The sequence below is a fragment of the Zingiber officinale genome, chromosome 2A, assembly GCF_018446385.1.
Source record: "Zingiber officinale cultivar Zhangliang chromosome 2A, Zo_v1.1, whole genome shotgun sequence".
In the NCBI taxonomy this organism is placed as follows: domain Eukaryota; kingdom Viridiplantae; phylum Streptophyta; class Magnoliopsida; order Zingiberales; family Zingiberaceae; genus Zingiber; species Zingiber officinale.
In genome coordinates, this window is record NC_055988.1 from 72,958,614 (window position 1) to 72,972,356 (window position 13,743).

Sequence of the window (13,743 nt, forward strand, 5' to 3'; positions counted from 1 at the left end):
ATGGGGGCGACTGGACTAACGTTCTGAACGGAAGCAAAGACATCCCAGCGGGGAGTCGGGGTTTCGACGCTCATGTTGAACAGGGTCGAATGGCCGAGCGGGTAGCCCGCTCGGCCGAAGGCATACAGTAGCAATACTGCAAACAGTCCACAGAGCACACGACTGAGAATCTCCCGAGCGGACCAGCACATACGACCGGCCGGACGTGAGGGGACGGCCGACCGGCCGGATGCTCGGCATGTGGTAAGAAGAGAAAAGGACAAGGGAATATCTTCTGACAGCGGGTATGTTCGACGACCAGGCCATACGCAGAATCTTACGACAGAGGGTTCCGCTGTCCCATCAGAGATGTGCTCGGACTGTAGCAGTATGGTGTCAGGTAAGCTCTTCTGACAAGCCTATACTGAGGTATGGTTAGAGGACATGTATTCACCTCGGTATGTGTGCGTGAGCCTCTTCACAGCTCTATATAAGGGGTCTCACACTTCGCCGAAGGTACGCATTCTCCCGTATTCGAAGCCACTTTCTCATCTTCCTCTTGCCTGACTTGAGCATCGGAGGGTCGTCGCCGGGAACCCCTTCCCGGCCCGACTTCCTTGCAGGTTCGCCGGAGGTCCATACGATCGGTCAGAGATCTACATCAGCAATTTGGAGAGCGCCACGTGCCCAGCGTCCGTTGATTCATCGTTCGGATAGGATCAATATCTTTGGCATCTAAGGCTAGGTCATATTAACTCAAGTAGGATTCAAAAGATAATAGCCAATGAACTTTTGGAATCATTGGTGGTGGAAAACTTTCCAACCTGCGAGTCTTACTTGGAAGGGAAAAAAAGACCAAGAGGCCTTTTAAGTCTAAGGGGTATATAGCCAAATACGTGTTGGAATTAGTTCATTTTGATTTGTGAGGACCTATGACTATCCAGGCAAGAGGTGGTTTCGAATATTTCGTCTCTTTTATAGATGACTATTCGAGATACGGGTACATTTACTTGATACGCTACAAGTCTAAGTACTTTGATAAGTTCAAAGAGTATAGGGCTGATGCGAAGAAACGTCAAAGTAAAAGTATCAAGACACTGCGGTGAGATCATAGTGGTGAGAACCTCTTAGGAGAGTTTAGGAGACACTTATCAGAAGTTGGGATTAAATCCCAACTGACAGCACCTGGTACACCCCAACAAATGTTGGGTTTTTCGGGGCGACAAAATCGCTTTTTCGCGTCGCGGAAACCCCGAATCACCCATGCCACTGGATCTCGTTCGAAGGATAGATTTCAAAAATTTATATGTACGAGTTTCTACTTAGATCTACTTCTAGATCTCCATGAAGAAAAGGTTATACCTTTGAAGCGCGCCCTTAGCGAATCCCGCTCGTCCAAGGTGCCGGATCTCTAGACCATCAAGCGTACGGTTCTCTAGAAGTATCCACACGAACAATCCTTGATGGAGAAGATCAAACAAAGGTGTGCTAGCACCTTGTCTTGTTCGGCCAAGAGAGGAGGAGAGGGAGAAGAGAGAGCTCCAAGAGGAAGAAGATGTGAATGCACTTGAATGAGAAAAATGAATTCTCTTCACATTCAAAAGTGGCCGGCCACTTCCCAAGTGTAACCCCCAAATTTTGCATTAAGTGCAATTAATGTGAAGCCATTAAAGAGAATGGCTTTGTAACTTCCATGAGGTGGCACCCCATGATGATGTGGAGCAACATCATTAGTCCACATCAATGTCAACTCACCAATGAGGTGGCATAAAGTCAAGTCAAACTTGACTTTTTATCTTCCTCTCAAGTCAAGTCAAACTTGACCAAATCTCTTCCATGGTTGATCTAATATAACCATTTGATTCAAGCCAACTTAATATAATGAATCTAATTCATTAAATTAAGTTGATCTAATGAGTCATAATCTAAATTAGACTCATTGAATATATGTATCAACTTGAGTCCAACTCAAGTTAGCCCAATTAGGATTACTCTTAATCCAATTTGATTCATCAAATGAATCTAATCCTCTTGGTTCATCATATGAACCTAATCTCCATCTAATTGTCCTTAGTGTGTGACCCTATAGGTTCTTGTAATGTTGGCAATGCCCCTAAACCCATTTAGGAGCATAAGTAATGAGCGGTATCTAGCAACACATCATTACTACCCAAGTTACAAGAATGTTGAGATCCAACATCACCTTGTGACAACTAATTGTGACCCCTCACAATATATGACAAGTGTCCTTCTATCCTAGACATCTAGATTGATCAATGTGAGGCATAGACCGTGTCATCCTCTGATCAAACTAAATCTTGAACTCCAAGTAGACTCACTAAATCAAATAAGCTCAATATCTCATATTGACTCATTTGGGCATGGCCATGCACTTCGTGGTCTCACTCTATCAAGAATACCGATGTCTCTCCCGTCATATAGGAGGGATAGATCCCATCTACATCACTCACATCCCTCTGCATAATTCGTTACATATCCAGTAATCGCCTTTATATTCCATCGAGTTACGGGTGACGTTTGACGAAACCAAAGTACATAACTCCTTATGTAGGGATCCATGGTGACTTCTGTAGGATCGAAAAGAATTTAGATATCTCCACAATGACATGATATTGTCCACTTTGGGCCTAAGCCTTCATGGTTTTGCTCTTGGGCTCTACCCAAAAGGCCTCATGCCAATGGAGATATCTTTTTCTCTTATAAACCCATGATCTTTCCCATGTGTTTCCAATATGGGTCTATGTTTGCAACCTTGCAACCCCAACAATCCCCCCCTCAAACAAAGGACCATAGGCTTCCCACGTCCGATCCTCGACCGACCAGGTCTTCCTGCCCCTCGGTCTACTCGACCTACTAGGACTTCCTGCCCCTCGGTCTACCCGACCTACTAGGACTTCCTTGCCTAGCCGCAACTAAGACTTCCTGCCCCTCGGTCCACCCGACCTACTAGGACTTCCTGCCTGGTGTCTGGTCCTCTTGATCCGAACATAGGAGCTCTCACTTTCTTTGTTCGAGGTCAATATTGTACTCACATGGTTCAATCAGACCATAGCTCTTGTGCACAGTCGGCGGTTAAACCTTCTGGCAGTCCGGGCTCTGATACCAATTGTAGGATCGAAAAGAATTTAGATATCTCCACAATGACATGATATTGTCCACTTTGGGCCTAAGCCCTCATGGTTTTGCTCTAGGGCTCTACCCAAAAGGCCTCATGCCAATGGATATATCTTTTTCTCTTATAAACCCATGATCTTTCCCATGTGTTTCCAATATGGGACTATGTTTGCAACCTTGCAACCCCAACAGAATGTTAAGATCCAACATCACCTTGTGACTACTAATTATGACTCCTCACAATATATGACAAGTGTCATTCTATCCTAGACATCTAGATTGATCAATGTGAGGCATAGACTGTATCATCCTCTGACCAATCTAAATCTTGATCTCTAAGTAGACTCACTAAATCAAATGAACTCAATATCTCATATTGCCTCATTTGGGCATGGCCATGCACTTCGTGGTCTCACTCTATCAAGAATATCGATGTCGCTCCCGTCATATAGGAGGGATATATCCCATCTACATCACTCACATCCCTCTGCATAATTCGTTACATACCCAGTAATCACCTTTATAGTCCACCCAGTTACGGGTGACGTTTGACGAAATCAAAGTACATAACTTCTTATGTAGGGATCCATGGTGACTTTGTTAGAGTGTATACTAAAAGCCTAGCTTTTGGTATAAACATTTATCTAGAAATAAGAATCACATTGGTCAAATGTCTACATTTATGATAAATGTAGTTGTTCAATTAATTTATATTGTAGATAACATGGTGTGTGGTGTCACACACAGAAGATCATGTTATCAGTACCTTATAAATTATAAACAGTAGCTCACGACCATAATGGAAAAGAACAAACCATTGGAAGGTCGTAGTGTAATTAGGTATTAGTTTATCTTAACTATATAATTATACTAGTACACTTAGAGTGTATTGAGTAGGATCATTAGAGGTCGTTTCTTTTATACTGACTTTATAAAGAAACAAAGACCTCAGTTATTATGGAAGTGTGTGCTCTTAATCCTAATATAATAACAAGCACATATATTTGATATTTATTTCTTTAATTTATCAATGGGTGAGATTTAGTTCGATGAATCAATAAGCCCGATAAGTTGGGAAATGATATCACTTATAGTGTGTGTTGTTGATTATAGAAGGAAACTGTGTCCTAGTGATCTAGGTTGAGAATGTCCCCAAGAGGAGCTCATAAGGATTGTCATGTTAAACCCTGCAGGTGGACTTAGTCCGACATGACGATGAAGTTGAGTGGTACTACTCTTGGAGCTAGATATTAATTAAGTGAGTTGTCAGTAACTTACTTAATTAGTGGACATTTGTATCTTAAACACATGGAGACTAACACACTCATAATAAGAAGGAGCCCAAAATGTAATTTGGGATTGATGCGTAGTTCAATAATAGTTCTTTAGTGGAATGAATTATTATTGATGAAATTAAGTTGTGTGTTCGGGGCGAACACGGGATGCTTAATTTCATCGGGAGACCAAAACCAATTCCTCCTCTCGGTCCCTATCGTAGCCTCTAGTATATAAAGATTTATACCCACCGCATACCCACCTTCTTACCCATCCAATGGGGCTGGCCAAGCTAGCTAGGGCCGGCCAAGTCCAAGTGGATGAGGCATGTAGGTGGCCGGCCAAAGCATGGGTCCCAAGCTTAGGTGGCCAGCCACTAGAATATTTAAAAAGGATTTTTATTGAAATTATTTCTTATGTGGATATCATGGTTTTAAAAGAGAGTTTAAAAATTAAAAATTTTCTTTTATAGCTTTCTACAAAAGATTAAGAAAAGAGATTAATCTCTTTCCTTATTTGTAGTTTAAAAGGATGGTTTTAATTTTTGGTAAAAACTTTCCTTATTTGTAAATCACCTACATGTTTAAAAGAAAGTTTAAAATTTGAAATCTTTCCTTATTTGTTGATTAAAGGAGGATTTTAAATTTTAAGAAAACTTTCCTTTTTAATCATGTTCATGATGTAAAAGAGAGTTTAAATTAAATATTCTCTTTTATAAGTCTCTACAAAAGATTAAGAAAAGATTTGATATCTTTCCTTATTTGTAGATTGAAAGAGATTTTAATTTATAGAGATAACTTTCTTTTTATCCACATGTTTAAAAGAAAGATTTTAATTTATTAAATTTCCTTTTTATAAAACCAATCATGAAGGGATAAAAATTGTTAGAAATTTTTTATAAATTTCTGAGACAATTTAGGAAGTTTTAATTAATTTAAACTTTCCTTGTTTTGGGGAGAAGAGTGGCCGGCCATTGAAAATTTAAAAGAGAAAATTGTTTTAATTAAATAAATTTTCCTTTTTAATGGCAAAAGAATTAAGGAAGTTTTTTATTAAATTTTCCTTATTTGCCAAGACCAAGGATTATAAAAGAGGGGGTAGAGGTGCCTTCATGGTGGAACAACTCTATTCTATTCTTCCTCTCTTTTCCTCCTTGGTGGCCGGCCCTAGCTTCTTCCTCTTCTCTTCTTCTTGTGGTCGGCGGCAATCCCTCTTGGAGCTCTTGATGGTGGCCGGTTCTAGCTAGGAGAAGAAAGAGAGAAAGGAGGTTTTATTTCTTGCATCCCTTGGAGCTTGGTGGTGGTGGCCGGACCTCTACTTCTCTTGGAGAATTTTGGTGGCCGAAACCTAGAAGGAAGAAGAAGGTGCTTGGTGATTCTCATCTCGGAAGATCGTTGCCCACACAACGTCCGAGGTTAGAAGAGGAATACGGTAGAAGATCAAGAGGTCTTTCTAAAAGGTATAACTAGTATTTTTCCTTTCCGCATCATACTAGTTATTTTTGGAAATAATACCAAATACAAGAGGCTTACGATTCTAGTATTTCGAATTTATTTTCGATGTAGTGTTCTTATGTTTTCTTCTTTTCCTTGTGATTTGATTGTTCCTTTTGGTTAACCTAAAGTTATTTTAGGAAATTAAATATTATCTTTCTATAAAAAGTTTTGTCTAGTCGGTGGTGGTTGCTCCCATATCCAAGAAGGTCATGTGCCTCGCCACGTCAGTACTGGGAACCAATTATGGAAATTAATATTTAATGGAATTAATAACTTAAGGTGATTTGGGTCGAACGTGTTAAGTTCCGCAGGAGACCCAAGTCAAAACCTAAAAGAACGAATAGATTAAGTTTTGGATCAAACGTGTTAAGTTCCGCAGGCGATCCAAAATTTAATTTAAAAGAACACATGGTAGCTAGGAAAAGGTTCAGACCTTTGTACAAAATTTTTGTACAATGGAACCTCTAGGTTTTCCGAGTAGCAACCAACAATTGGTATCAGAGCTAGGGATTTGCCTCTGTGTATTTGGTATTAGTTTAATTATGCACATGTCATACATAATTTAGGCAGGTTAATAGTAGGATGTGCTAACTTTGTGGATGCAGGATCCAACTATTATGGCTTATAGTTATTATGTGTGTGATTGGACCCTTGGACATGTCAAGGGTATTTTATTGTGTGTGCATGATTGTATTATAAAATACAGCAGGAGCTGTATTTAGTTTTATTAGGATTTTATTTTTTGATCTAGATACATGTACATTCCTTCGAGGAATATAGGATCGAAAAATGTAAAAATTCTATATATGTCGCAAATCGAATCTTGCAAGGCATGGAACTTTTTGAGGACCAGAGGCGCAGCGGAACAAGGAGCAAGATGGATGCGACAACTAGACCCGGTGGCAGTGGCCAAAGATGGCAGCAGCTAGGGTTGGTGACACACGGAGGACAACAATAGATAAAATCCATAATAGTTGAAAATTAGATTTTCTATTTATTGCTTTTATATTGTGTTGTGTGTGTATGTTAGTATACATAGACTAGTATAGTTAAAAAGTCCTCGTTTATAAATAACTAAGTGGGAGAGGGATTTTTAAATCCCATGGTCTCCATTACTGGTTTGTAAGTGATGCAAACAAGCTTGCGCGTTGGCTCTGAGTGCCTTCCTCCATAACGGATGAGCTTGTTTGTGGATCACTAGAACAGACTTCCAATTTTGGATGACTATAGGAAGTTAATTAAGAGCGTGTGATCTTCCCCAACGGAAGGGGCATAATCTTATTAATGGACTTAGTGTCAAGTAATGGTATACACTTAGGCACGTCTAATAGTATCCTCCCCATCGGAGTCACTGCTATTATTTGTGTGACTGAAGAAAACCAACTATTAATTTGTCAAATAAATAGGTTGACAAGATAATAAAATTAAAAACCCCTCTTACAAATGTTTGATTTTGTATACGTCCACACTAACGTGGCATACACAATTCACGGTGTTTGAGGTAATTTTATTTGTCATAAAGATTTATTGACAAGATAATTAATGGGTAAAACCCTCCTCTTACAAATGTTTAAATTTTGTATACGTCCACACTAACGTGGCATGCAAAATTCACGGTGTTTGAGGTGTTGGTAAATTTAAATAATATTGTTTGAGGAATCAATGTTATTTTAAATTCAAAGAGTTTTGACCAAATATTTGATTAAAGACAGATCAACTATTAATTTTATTCGTCATAAAGTAAAGTTGACGAGATAATAAAATTAATGAATAAAATCTCCTCTTCGATTTTGTATATACAAAATCCATGGAGATTTTAAGGAGTTGATCTTGACTAAATATTTTTGTGATTCTTAGGATGTTTGTCAATCCCTAGTAGTCATACTATAGAAAAAGACTTAGTAGTCCCAATTGTAATGATTGGAAATAGGACTTGGACATTAAGGTAGACTGTCTTCTTAGAACTAAGAACAATTTAGGTGTATTTAATTCATTAGTTGAAACATGTCTAGTGGTGTTATCTACCAGAACCTGGAGTGTAGATACAAGATGCCATTAATCATGTCTGCAATTCAGGGTTCCAGGAAACCCGACAACTAAATGAAAGGTAAATCACCGTCCACATGGGCACTACTGTAAAAGTGGTAGCTGTTGCAGTGGGAGATGTTTATCCTTTGATAAGAATAAAATATGGATTTTAAGTAATTGTCTTTACGTACCAAGTTTAGAAAGAACCTGATTTCAATTTCTAAACTATTATAGATATTGTGTCTATTTTGATAACAAAGTTGTTATCAAGAAAAATAGGGAAGTTATCTATTCTGGTATGATGGTTGACAATTTATAATCCAATAACTCCCACGATGCAACAAATGGAAATTAGTAACACATCTTCTAATTTTAAGAGAAAGCAACCTTCAGAAAAGAACCAATTATATCTTTGGCATCTAAAAGCTAGGTTATACTTGAGTAGGATTCATTGGTAGCTGATGAACTTTTGGGTTCATTTCCAACCTGCGAGTCTTACTTAGAAGGAAAATAACCAAGAAGCTTTTAAGTCCAAGGGGTATGAAGTCAAAGATATGTTGAAATTGGTTCATTCTGATTTGTGTGATCCTATGACTATCCAGACAAGAGGTAGTATTGAATATTTTGTCTATTTTATAGACAACTATTCAAGATACAAATAAATTTACTTAATGTGCCGCAAGACTAAGTACTTTGATTAGTTCAAAGAGTACAAGGCTGATGCGGAGAAATGTTAAAGTAAAAGCCACTATGGTAAGATCGTAGTGGCAAGTACCTCTTGGGAGAATTTAGGAGTCACTTATCAGAAGTTGGATTTCAATCCCAACTAACTGCATCTGGTACACCCCAACAGAATGGTGTGGTAGAAAGAAGGTATAGGACTCTTATGGAATAATTAGATAGATGATGAGTTATTCAGAAAATTACCAAATTTGTTTTAAGGATATGCTCTGGAAACGGAAGTGAACGTAGTACCTTCCAAAGTCATAATTCTCTACTCATATAGAGTTGCTGAATAGGCATAAGCCTATTTTGAAGCATATTCGGATTCGGGTAATCCAGCACATATGAGAGATAATGATAAGTTGGATAGGAGTTCACTTGTTTGTAAGTTATCCTAGATAAACAAAAGTAGGTTTATAGTCTTAAAAATCAGAAGGTCATTGTTAACATCAATGACTGTTTTTTAGAAAAGGACTATATAATGAACCACGTGCTCATAAGTAAATTAGTTCTTAAGGAAATAATAAAAGACATGTCTAATCTAGTACCAACTGTACAAGATGAGATACCACAAGAAAAACTGCAACACGTATCACAAATGATACACAATTGCAGAAAATGCCTTGTCGTAGTGGGAGGGTTGTTAAGCAACCTTAAAAGATTCATGTTTTGGGAGAGTTTTTGGACTCAATCCCTGAAGGACATGAACCTGATCTCCGGACATATGACGATGCACTCCAAGATAAATATGCAGCATCTTGGCAAAGAGTAATGAATAATAGAATTAGAATATATGTATTCTAATAAAATTTGGAAGCTTGTAAAACTACCAAGTGGTGTAAAAGCCTTTGGGTGTAAAAGGTCTATAATAGGAAAAGAAGGATAGATAGGAAGGTAGAAATCTTCAAAGCAAGGCTTGATGAAAAAGGAAACTTTTTTCACTGGTAGCCATGCTAAAATCTATCTGGATTCTTTTATCAATTTGGCAAGTGGATGTCAAGACAACATTCCTTAATGGAAGTCTTAAAGAAAGCATCCATATAAAGCAACCAGAAGGGTTCATTGCAGAGGGCTAAGAGCATCTTGTGTAAGCTCAATCAGTCTATGGACTGAGGCAAAGCTTCAAGGTCTTGGAACATCCGGTTTATCAAAGTAATCCAGACCTATGGATTTATTTAGTAACCAGATAAATCTTGTGTATACAAAAGGCGTGATGGAAACGTGGTGGTATTTCTTGTACTATACATAGATAACATTTTTGGTAGTTGGAAACAATATCAAAGTGTTGTCAGTAGTAAGGGTATGGTTGTCCAAACAATTCGATATGAAGGACTTGGGAGAATGTATATATTCTTGAGATCAAAATAATAAGGGATCGCAAGAAAAGAATATTTTACTTATCCCAAGCTTCATACATCGGAAAAATCCTTGCTCGTTTTAAGCATGCAAAACTCCAAGAAAGGTTTCTTACCATTTTAGGATGGAGTAACTTTGTCTAAAGATATGTCTCTGTAGACATCAAAGGAAATAAAGGAAATAAAGGCAGTTCTTTGTGCTTCGGCTGTCGGAAGCCTAATATATGCTTTGCACGAGATCAGAAATCTGTTTTGCCAAGGGCATAGTTAGCAAATATCAAAGTAACCCTGGACAAGGATAGTAGACTGCAGTAAAGCATATAGTACCTTAGAAGCACTAGAGATTATATGCTAGCTTACAAGGCAGTTAATTTAGTCCTTGTGGGTTGCATGGATTTTGACTTCCAATCGGATAGGGACAATAATAAGTCAACCTCGGGGTTTTGTGTTTACTTTAGGAGGTAAAGTCATAATTATGGAAGAGTGATAAGCATAAGTGTTTTTCTGGACTCCGCCATAGAAGCTTAGTATATGGCAAGCCTCTGAGGTAGCCATAAAAGCTGAATGACTCAATAACCTCAAGATAGACTTAGATATGATTTCTGGTTTGTCCAAAGATTATTACAATTTATTGTAATAATGTTGGTGCAGTAGCAAACTCGAAGAAACCATAAGTCTATAAGGCAAGTAAACACAATAGAGCGCAAGTACCACCCAATACGAAAAATCGTATAAACGAGGAGAAGTTGTTGCCGCCTAGATTGCATCAGGTGATGACCTATAGATCCTTTCACTAAGGTCCTTAAGGCAAGAGCTTTTGATGGACATGTTGAAGAGCTAGGAATCAGATGTATGGCAGCAGATATGGCAGCTTAGTCTTTTAGTATAAGTGGGAGATTGTTAGAGTGTATACTAAAAGCCTAGCTTTTGGTATAAACATTTATCTAGAAATAAGAATCACATTGGTCAAATGTCTACATTTATGATAAATGTAGTTGTTCAATTAATTTATATTGTAGATAACATGGTGTGTGGTGTCACACACAGAAGATCATGTTATCAGTACCTTATAAATTATAAACAGTAGCTCACGACCATAATGGAAAAGAACAAACCATTGGAAGGTCGTAGTGTAATTAGGTATTAGTTTATCTTAACTATATAATTACACTAGTACACTTAGAGTGTATTGAGTAGGATCATTAGAGGTCGTTTCTTTTATACTGACTTTATAAAGAAACAAAGACCTCAGTTATTATGGAAGTGTGTGCTCTTAATCCTAATATAATAACAAGCACATATATTTGATATTTATTTCTTTAATTTATCAATGGGTGAGATTTAGTTCGATGAATCAATAAGCCCGATAAGTTGGGAAATGATATCACTTATAGTGTGTGTTGTTGATTATAGAAGGAAGCCGTGTCCTAGTGATCTAGGTTGAGAATGTCCCCAAGAGGAGCTCATAAGGATTGCCATGTTAAACCCTGCAGGTGGACTTAGTCCGACATGACAATGAAGTTGAGTAGATATTAATTAAGTGAGTTGTCAGTAACTCACTTAATTAGTGGACATTCGACATCTTAAACACAGGGAGACTAACACACTCATAATAAGAAGGAGCCCAAAAATGTAATTTGGGATTGGTGCGGTAGTTCAATAATAGTTCTTTAGTGGAATGAATTATTATTGATGAAATTAAGTTGTGTGTTCGGGGCGAACACGGGATGCTTAATTTCATCGGGAGACCAAAACCAATTCCTCCTCTCGGTCCCTATCGTAGCCTCTAGTATATAGAGATTTATACCCACCGCATACCCACCTTCTTACCCATCCAATGGGGCCGGCCAAGCTAGCTTGGAACCCAAGCTAGGGCCGGCCAAGTCCAAGTGGATGAGGCATGTAGGTGGCCGGCCAAAGCATGGGTCCCAAGCTTAGGTGGCCAGCCACTAGAATATTTAAAAAGGATTTTTATTGAAATTATTTCTTATGTGGATATCATGGTTTTAAAAGAGAGTTTAAAAATTAAAAATTTTCTTTTATAGCTTTCTACAAAAGATTAAGAAAAGAGATTAATCTCTTTCCTTATTTGTAGTTTAAAAGGATGGTTTTAATTTTTGGTAAAAACTTTCCTTATTTGTAAATCACCTACATGTTTAAAAGAAAGTTTAAAATTTGAAATCTTTCCTTATTTGTTGATTAAAGGAGGATTTTAAATTTTAAGAAAACTTTCCTTTTTAATCATGTTCATGATTTAAAAGAGAGTTTAAATTAAATATTCTCTTTTATAAGTCTCTACAAAAGATTAAGAAAAGATTTGATATCTTTCCTTATTTGTAGATTGAAAGAGATTTTAATTTATAGAGATAACTTTCTTTTTATCCACATGTTTAAAAGAAAGATTTTAATTTATTAAATTTCCTTTTTTATAAACCAATCATGAAGGGATAAAAATTGTTAGAAATTTTTTATAAATTTTTGAGACAATTTAGGAAGTTTTAATTAATTTAAACTTTCCTTGTTTTGGGGAGAAGAGTGGCCGGCCATTGAAAATTTAAAAGAGAAAATTGTTTTAATTAAATAAATTTTCCTTTTTAATGGCAAAAGAATTAAGGAAGTTTTTATTAAATTTTCCTTATTTGCCAAGACCAAGGATTATAAAAGAGGGGGTAGAGGTGCCTTCATGGTGGAACAACTCTATTCTATTCTTCCTCTCTTTTCCTCCTTGGTGGCCGGCCCTAGCTTCTTCCTCTTCTCTTCTTCTTGTGGCCGGCGGCAATCCCTCTTGGAGCTCTTGATGGTGGCCGGTTCTAGCTAGGAGAAGAAAGAGAGAAAGGAGGTTTTATTTCTTGCATCCCTTGGAGCTTGGTGGTGGTGGCCGGACCTCTACTTCTCTTGGAGAATTTTGGTGGCCGAAACCTAGAAGGAAGAAGAAGGTGCTTGGTGGTTCTCATCTCGGAAGATCGTTGCCCACACAACGTCCGAGGTTAGAAGAGGAATACGGTAGAAGATCAAGAGGTCTTTCTAAAAGGTATAACTAGTATTTTTCCTTTCCGCATCATACTAGTTATTTTTGGAAATAATACCAAATACAAGAGGCTTACGATTCTAGTATTTCGAATTTATTTTCGATGTAGTGTTCTTATGTTTTCTTCTTTTCCTTGTGATTTGATTGTTCCTTTTGGTTAACCTAAAGTTATTTTAGGAAATTAAATATTATCTTTCTATAAAAGGTTTTGTCTAGTCGGTGGTGGTTGCTCCCATATCCAAGAAGGCCATGTGCCTCGCCACGTCAGTACTGGGAACCAATTATGGAAATTAATATTTAATGGAATTAATAACTTAAGGTGATTTGGGTCGAACGTGTTAAGTTCCGCAGGAGACCCAAGTCAAAACCTAAAAGAACGAATAGATTAAGTTTTGGATCAAACGTGTTAAGTTCCGCAGGCGATCCAAAATTTAATTTAAAAGAACACATGGTAGCTAGGAAAAGGTTCAGACCTTTGTACAAAATTTTTGTACAATGGAACCTCTAGGTTTTCCAAGTAGCAGCCAACAGACTTCAAGTCCAAGGACTAGTAGTCATACTAATAGCCACATGAGAAAGTATATGACACTCATATAACGATCCATGATACTTTTTCATGACGGGTCATTCAGTATACATTTTCCAATGCATACTCATGTGTCAACTTGATATCTCTATATCCATGACTTGTGAGATCAAGTCATCGAGTTGACCTACATGCTAG